Source organism: Polypterus senegalus, chromosome 8, assembly GCF_016835505.1.
Source record: "Polypterus senegalus isolate Bchr_013 chromosome 8, ASM1683550v1, whole genome shotgun sequence".
NCBI lineage: Eukaryota > Metazoa > Chordata > Cladistia > Polypteriformes > Polypteridae > Polypterus > Polypterus senegalus.
This window is the reverse complement of record NC_053161.1, coordinates 11496900-11506477: the sequence shown is the minus strand read 5'-3', so window position 1 is coordinate 11506477 and position 9578 is coordinate 11496900.

Sequence of the window (9578 nt, the reverse complement as noted above, 5' to 3'; positions counted from 1 at the left end):
CATTGTCTAACCCACTATATCCTAACACAGGGTCACGGGGGTCTGCTGGAGCATTTAGTATAATTTTGTATAACATTCACAAGAAAATAAATACTTCCTGCTATCTTTTTACATCAATTTTTTGTTTAGTTTTTGTATGTATGTTTATATATTTTACAGTGACCACCTTTCTCATTTTGTCTTCCCAAGGCTCTAATCCAGTTTCACTTTCTCATTTTCTTTTTTTCTCTTTTAGTACTATCCTCACTGTCTTGTTTTTTTTTTTTCATTTAATCTTCTCTGTGCAATTCTTTTTTTTCCTCTTCTTTCCTCTCCTTTGCTCTTTTAAAGGGTGGCCAGGAGATAGAATTTAAAATATTTGCTTCAAATACTTGCAGAAATATAATGTACACTCACCTAAAAGATTATTAGGAACACCATACGAATACGGTGTTTGACTCCCTTTCACCTTCAGAACTGCCTTAATTCTACGTGGCATTGATTCAACAAGGTGCTGAAAGCATTCTTTAGAAATGTTGGCCCATATTGATAGGATAGCATCTTGCAGTTGATGGAGATTTGTGGGTTGCACATCCAGGGCACGAAGCTCCCGTTCCACCACATCCCAAAGATGCTCTATTGGGTTGAGATCTGGTGACTGTGGGGGCCATTTTAGTACAGTGAAATCATTGTCATGGTCAAGAAACCAATTTGAAATGATTCGAGCTTTGTGACATGGTGCATTATCCTGCTGGAAGTACCCATCAGAGGATGGGTACATGGTGGTCATGAAGGTATGGCTATGGTCAGAAACAATGCTCAGGTAGCCCGTGGCATTTAAACGATGCCCAATTGGCACTAAGGGGCCTAAAGTGTGCCAAGAAAACATCCCCCACACCATTACACCACCACCACCAGCCTGCACAGTGGTAACAAGGCATGATGGATCCATGTTCTCATTCTGTTTACGCCAAATTCTGACTCTACCATTTGAATGTCTCAACAGAAATCGAGACTCATCAGACCAGGCAACATTTTTCCAGTCTTCAACTGTCCAATTTTGGTGAGCTTGTGCAAATTGTAGCCTCTTTTTCCTATTTGTAGTGGAGATGAGTGGTACCCGGTGGGGTCTTCTGCTGTTGTAGCCCATCCGCCTCAAGGTTGTGGGTGTTGTGGCTTCACAAATGCTTTACTGCATACCTCGGTTGTAACGAGTGGTTATTTCAGTCAAAGTTGCTCTTCTATCAGCTTGAATCAGTCGGCCCATTCTCCTCTGACCTCTAGCATCAACAAGGCATTTTCGCCCACAGGACTGCCGCATATTGGCTGTTTTTCCCTTTTCACACCATTCTTTGTAAACCCTAGAAATGGTTGTGCGTGAAAATCCCAGTAACTGAGCAGATTGTGAAATACTCAGACCGGCCCGTCTGGCACCAACAACCATGCAACGCTCAAAATTGCTTAAATCACCTTTCTTTCCCATTCTGACATTCACTTTGGAGTTCAGGAGATTGTCTTGACCAGGACCACACCCCTAAATGCATTGAAGCAACTGCCATGTGATTGGTTGATTAGATAATTGCATTAATGAGAAATTGAACAGCTGTTCCTAATAATCCTTTAGGTGAGTGTATAACATAAAATTATCCATTCCCATATCCAACTAATCCAACTCCTGGTATATCATATTGATGACAGTGAACACAAAAATGCATGTTGATTACACATATTTTTTTTGATGGAGGATGCCAGGAGAAGGTTTTGTAATTTACAGTCAGGCTTCTACATTATTAGAACATCTCCTTCGTTTCAGTTTTGTCTCATTTTTAAATGTAGTAATTTCTTACTGTCTGCATTTAAGTTGATTTAACCTCTTCCCTGTCCGCTGTTACCACTCACTGCTACTCCATGAGAGCTGGTCACACTTACTTCCTGGGTCACCAAACCTTCTGTCATCTCTATGTCTTGTTAGGCCTTATTACAGGACAGCTAGAAAGAAAGACTTCCCTCTGACTATTCTGCCATATGCAGTAAAGTGTCCCAGACCTAGATCGCATGGACAGTCCCTTCTTTTGCATGGAATGAGACAGCTGCATGAGACAGCCTCACTGTCGTGTGGTCATGTGCTATAAAAAGAATTTTACATTTGCTATGACAGCATGGTAAGAAGGTGAAGATTTTTATAAAGAAGATGATTCCAAGCTCCTCTATTCCATTTAACTGCAGGAAGTTTCCACTCACTGGCTGCATGTTTCAGTTTTCTGTCCCTCACTTTTTGGCTTGGATGATCTAATCCTCTGACATCTTGCATTAAGAGACTGGTTAAATGGCTAATAACTAGGTTTAATATTTTATTTAATCACAGTACACATAAGAAACCTTTCTATTTTCAGGTTAAAATTATCTGTAGATTATTACAGATAGCCGTTTAGGTTCATTCAATACTGTGTCAAACTAGAAAAGCACTACATAACATATTGTAAATGTTACGTTTTCTCAAACTGTTAGGCACAGTTCCTATAATTACGTTTGTAACATAACCCTTGTGGGTTGGTTCCTGGCTTTGACCCAGTGTTGAAAGGATAAGCTCTGGCTCACCATGACACATTAATGAATGATGAGAGGTTGAAAATCGATAGATCGCGTACCTCAGGAACTGGAGTTGCTGTATAACTAAGCTCGTTACAGCAGTCCGTCCGAACGCCAAATTACCACGTTCAGCTTGCACGCATGCGCACATACAGACTCCCGTACATAAGGATGATGGGAACATATATACAAAGCGGGAAAAGCATGTCATTTATACCCGCGTATTTGCAGCGTGCTCATCTGCACCCTGCAAGAAATTAACATGCAATAAATGTTTCATCCAATGAAATGTGTAAGATTTATTTTTCTAGCTGGAAAAAAACAAAATATATAACGAAAGACAGAAGAGTAAGTATATATAGCTTTTGTATATTTCCTAACATTACAACTTGGATTAATGGAAGCCTTGAAAATATTAATAGTACTTAAAGTGTGCACTGTTTTTCTTAGATATCACACTGAGAAAAATGTTTATCTATCTATCTATCTATCTATCTATCTATCTATCTATCTATCTATCTATCTATCTATCTATCTATCTATCTATCTATCTATCTATCTATCTATCTATCTACCTACCTACGGTATTATTTGGCCACCAGTGTCATTTCACAGCTTGGGTTAAAATCCTACCTGGGAACTGTGACTTCAAGATATGGGAAGGTGTATTAATATTAGTGCAAGGAACAAAATTATTTAATTATAGTTGATAGGTGCAAGTATATGCCTTACAATTCCAGAGCAACTAGAGTTTGAAAGGATTTTTTTTCTGAAATTTGTCATTGTTATACTTCATTTCTGCTTTGAATTAATTTTCTCTGATTAATATATAATATATATTAATATATTTTATATATAATATATTAATATATAATTTATAGTTGGCTTGGAACATTACAGAATCCTTTGCAATAGTTATTTGCTGCATACTTTTGCTATTGGAAGATTTCATTTTTATTTCACATTGTGGTTTCTTTGTCACTACTCAGTTTTTGCTGCTTTTTTGGAGGTTGGATATTATAGACTGTCATTAGGGTCACAAACCATGGAAGTCGTGTTTGTGATGTAACAAATAATATGCAGCATCCGAAACGGCAGATAAAACTCTCTGAATTAAAGACTTTCATGGTGTTTCTAGGTGTGGTTTGAGTTAAAAGGTTTGTACAGTAGAAAGTAGCATTTAACTTCAGTTTATGTATTAGGCATTAGTTACTAGGTTTGATGCTAATTATGAATTTGACACAAGAGTGTTTATAGACTACGATTCCTGTGATGTCCATTCTGAGATCCTTGAATTATTATTTCCCTAAACTGCCTCTTCTTGACAGTAATAGCACCTGCTTGATGTTTCTTGTGTAGTCACAATATTCTAAAGGGAAAATGAAAGGTCTGTGCAACATACAGTGTATTCAGAATGTATTCAGACCCCTTCACTTTCTGCAAATGAAGACTCAAGGATAATTAAAGCAAACAGGATACACCTGACCACAATCTGGAGCGCCAAAGAAAAGGGTCTGAATGGAAGACTTCAGTTTGTTATTATGGGTGGTTGAGTATAGATTGATGGGGAAGTTGTAGCAAATGTATCCGTTTCAAATGAAATCTACAATGCAGTAAAGTGAAGGGTTTGAATACTTTCTTTTTACTGTTACTTACTGTTCAGGTATTAAGAGAGGAATATCAGAAACACTCAAAACAGTAATGCACATCTTTTTCAATATTTTGTATCACACATTTATATTTGCACTTTTAATGTTTTTTGTTGAATGTTTTAAAAGCAAGCAAAATGTTATATTTCATGATTATTAGGGAGTTTAATGCTGAAGAATATAATAAATAAAAACAACAGTAATTTAATATGTGAACTGGTTTGTAACAGTTTCTCACTCAAATAAAATCAAGTTAGGTTAGGTAAAGGCTAGAAGCTAAATGAACCATGCAGACCACACATTTAATGAAGAAAGTGCTTTAAATAAGCAAAACAGTGAAGCTGAAGGTAGGACAGTGATCATGTTTTCTAAATACATATTTCCCAAAATGCTGTTATTGTATGTTATTGCTATGTTAGTAATTCTACACCAACAGTATTGCTCTGAATCATTAGACACATGACCCATGTTTTTCACACATTCCTACTGTCAGATGATGCCTATCATAAATTCCCAATCCAAGTCACTGCCACATGGTGATGTGACTCATATCTAACTTGACTTTACAGCCTGGGTGAAGTTACTCTCAAATCAGAGCATCAATTTCAGTAGTAAGGGGGAGGCCTTTTAAGAGATCTCCAAATAATCTGCACACTATTTGGAATGCTAATTCTACCCTGAAGGGTGCTTTTGGTTGTGGATACTTATGATTTGCACCCTATTTTCTGCAGCCATTAGCACTCCCATCTTCTGCCTGTTCAGACTCAATTGTCTTTCTTTATGACAGTCTATTCAAGTCACTCAGTTCCTGCAGTGCATCACAGCAAAAAGAAGTGGCCCTTCTCCAGAAAAGAAAGAGAAGCTGAGCCCCCCACTGCTAGCAGCATGCATGATGAACAACAAGTGGGAGCCATTTTTATCTTTCCTTTGTGCGTCATGCTGAAGCGGACAGCAAGATGCTGCGTCTCCTGCTGCTGAAGAGGCTCTATGTGACTGAGGTGAAGTGGAAAGGAAAAATATGCCTCTGATTTAGTGATTTTTTCACTTTCACAGAAAGGATGCAGAAAGAAACAGAATTACCTTATTAACGTAAAAAACAAAAGCAGGCAAAAAATATTTTCTAGCTGTATATGAACATTTAGAGCCAATACATGCTTTGTAAATGTTATGCCTCTGACCTACTGGGCCTCCAAACAGATATGCCAACCTTGCTCTTCAAGATTAAGAAGTAAAATGAAAATGCTAAAGGAATTAAAATTGACCAGCTAATTGGAAAGCAAATTCTGATTTAAATTTCTTCCCATGAAGCTACAGTCCTTGTTTTTTGTTTTCTATCTCAAACTCCTGCAGCCTAATTGCTGGTTCATTTAAATTCATTATATGCGGCAGTTAACTTGATGATTGTTTTTTGTTTATAATGTAGAGCTTCCAAATACAACCTGAAGGAATGGGGAGTGGCCCACAAGTTTCTTCTGATCAGCACAATTGAGACTTAGAATGAAAGTTTTTCTTTAAGTACCTTATTTTCTCCATTATAATATGAATTTCTATATTTACATAATATTTATTATTCTCGTCTAAGTTTATCTTGCACATTTGATATTTCCTAGTCTTCCTTCTGTGATTTTTCAGGATTATTTTGCCTTCAAAATAAGATTAATGAAAGCAATTGAGAAATACAAGAATTTCAAGAGATCTCAGAATGGAATTCAGACTACTTTGTTTTTCCACATCTGTTCAACTTGGATTCTGAGTATAAGAGGAAGGCTAGATTTCAAAAAACAGAGGCTGGAATGAAAACGCTAAGAAAGATTTGTTTCTAAGAGAAGACAGACAGGAAAAATTGTGCCTTGAAATCCAGCTATGAAGGTTAAATAGTTGATGTAATCATTCACCATCAAGAAGGCTGAGTGAAAAAAACTGATGATTTTAAACTGTGCTGCTGAAAACGATTGTTTTGCACACCATGAACCACAAGACAAACAGTTTTAGAGAAGACCAAAACCAACAGCACTGGTATCATACTGTCTATAGTAAAGCCGAGGCTTACAGTTTTGGTCAATCTGTGGAAAGCATGATACAGTCATGGCCAAAATTATCGGCACCCCTGGAATTTTTCCAGAAAATGCACCATTTCTCCCAGAAAATTGTTGCAATTACAAATGTTTTGGTATATACATGTTTATTTCCTTTATGTGCATTGGAACAGCACAAAAAACAGAGGAAAAAAAGCCAAATCTGACATCATGTCACACAGAACTCCAAAAATGGGCCGGACAAAATTATTGGCACCTTTTCAAAGTTGTGGGTAAATCGTTTTATTTCAAACATATGATGCTCGTTTGAACTCACCTGTGGCAAGAAACAGATGCTGGCAATATAGTCATCACACCTGAAGCCAGTTAAAATGGAGAAAAGTTGACTCAACCTTTCTGTTGTGTGTCTGAGTGTGCCACACTAAGCATGGAGAACAGAAAGAAGAGCAGAGAATTGTCTGAGGACTTGAGAACAAAAATTGTGGAAAAATTTCAACAATCTCAAGGCTACAAGTCCATCTCCAGAGATCTTCATGTTCCTTTGTCCACTGTTCGCAACATAATCAAGACGTTCACAACACTTGGCACTGTAGCTAATCTCCCTGGACATGGACTGAAGAGAAAAATTGATAAAAGACTGCAGGGTGCAAGGCAGAAAACAAACTCCAGGCAGGGTGCCAGCCCACCACATGGCAGACACACACACACACACACACATACCAAGCACACACTAGGGACAATTTAGAATCATGAATACACCTAACCAGCATGTCTTTGGACTGTGGGAGGAAACCAGAGCACCTGGAGGAAACCCACGCAGACATGGGCTGCTAGCACCAATGATGATAAAATGTAAGCTGAATAATGGCATAAAAAAAAATCACACAAAATGAAGACTTGTCCATATATTGTCATTCAGTAAACCACCAAAGGACAGTATCAGAAGATATGTCAACATCAATATCAAATACTTAATGTAAATTGAAACATAAATGGATATTCATAAATTGCTAAATCTCTGATATGTTTCTTGCTTTTCCCCATGGAGAACATTCCACCTTTCAATTGACTACAATAAACAGAAATGCCACAAATAGTTAAAGAACACCTCTTTACATACAATATGTCAGACCTTAAAGTGGATGGACAACAACAGGGAAAGGCCCTGTCATATTTCACTTCTGTCAGTTAAGAACAGTGGGCATGTGATTGCCAAAACTGGATAAACACAGTTGGGAAAAAATGTTGCCTTGTCTCATGAAACTTGATTTCTGCAGTGATGTGAAGAGAATTTGGTTCAGAGTCAGAATATGGTATAAACAGCATGAATCCATGGATCCAGCCTTGTGTCAACAGTTCAACCTGATGGTGGTTGTATAATGGAGTAGGGAATGTTTTTCTGGTACACATTAGGCTTCTTACTACCAACCGCATGTTGTTTGAATGCCACAGCTTACCCAAACATTATTGCTGTCCATGTGGATCTTTTTGCTGAAATATACTATTTTTCAAATGGTAACTTAGAGCAGGACTGTATATATATGTATATAGCTTTATGAATATCACACCTCACTTCGATTTTAAAAGTACAAGACAAAACAGTGAAATCAAATAGGTCGTCTTCTGTTTGATGTTCATGTTTCAGTGCATTAGAATCATTTCATTACATTGGGTGTAAAAGGCACTTTTTAAAATAAATGACTGATATACCATCCTGCCCTCTAGTGGGCACTGTTATGAACTGTACCTAGAGTCACCTGGAGTAGTCTTCAGGAAAATTATTATCTGCTACAAAATTGACCTCATGTGGTAAATGAAGCCTGTGAAGTGACTTGAGAAAAAAAATGATAATAATAATAATAATAATAATGTTATTTCTCATGCACACAATATATTTTTTGAGTGGTAGTAAATACCACTCATGAAGTAGTAAACAGCTGCTTGTACTCTCCTGTGGAAACTAGGTGCTTTAAAGTTTGTTTTTCATTTGTATTTGGGCTGTGGTAGATTTGCTTGCTTTCCCTACATATAGTCTAGATTTAGGTTTATAAGATCATTATTGTCATGACTACAGTACAGTACAGTACCTTCAAAGCCCTACATAATCTTGCCCCCCTCTACCTCACCCAGCTACTAGCTCCTTGTCGCTCTCTCAGGTCCGCGAGCAGTACTCTCCTTACTGTCCCACGCACCAGACTTTCCACCTTGTATGGCAGGTCCTTCAGTGCTATAACCCCTCAACTCTGGAACTCTCCTCCTCGGTCTCTCTGAGATTGCTCCTCTTTCTGCACTTTTAAATCTTAACAGAAAATTTTCCTCTTCTACAAAATTTTGTCATTTGTGTCATTTTTCTTTACTCTGTATGTAAAGCGACCTTGGGTTTGTGAAAAGCATTCAATAAATGTAACATTATTATTATTATTATTATTACAGTATCACTTGCATGATACAAACACAGCAATGCAGTCAAAATTCAAGTTTGAGGCATTTGTGAACATGATTTGATACTTATTTTTTTGTTTCTGCATTCAGGACATAAGTCTGTCCGTACAGCTACTCAAAATCCAATTGAAATGAAATTTGGCAGATATTAGCATAGGAAATGCAGTTTATAAGTTTTGTTTTGTTTTTCAATACAAGTTCTGATTATTTTATTGCACTTCAACAAGACATAATCTTCCATATAATAAAATAGTGACCTGTTACTTATAAATTATTAGCTCAATGATGACTGATATGATCCCACAGAAGAGCTAATCTACTACAAACTGCTGAAAAACTTGCTTGCCGAATACGGGTTATATGGGTATAGCCACAGACCAATCAGAGAGCCCATGCTGGCCCTTGTCCACCACAGGAAGCACTTATAATGGGCACATGACCATCAGAACTGGACCAGGGAGCAACAGAAGAAGGTGGCCTGATCTGATGTATCATGTTTTCTTTTTGATTATGTAGACAGATAGATGTGTGTACATCATTTACCTGGGGAAGAGATGGCACCCTGGTGCACTATGGGAAGAAGGCAAGTCGTTAGAGGCTGGGTGATGCTCTGGGCAATGTTCTGCTGGGAAACCTTGCCTACTGGAATTCATGTGGATGTTACTTTGACACATACCACCTAACTAAAGATTGTTGCAGGCATTGTACACCCCTTCATAGCAATGATATTCCTTGATGAAATATGACTGAGCGGTTCATACTTCTTATTTTGAGTTATGAACCTTATTTCACCATTTTGAATTAACTTTAGGGTAGGAATATAACAACTTAACAGTCTGGTATTAAAGCATTGCAGCCAACAATTGCTTTAAACATTACTGAA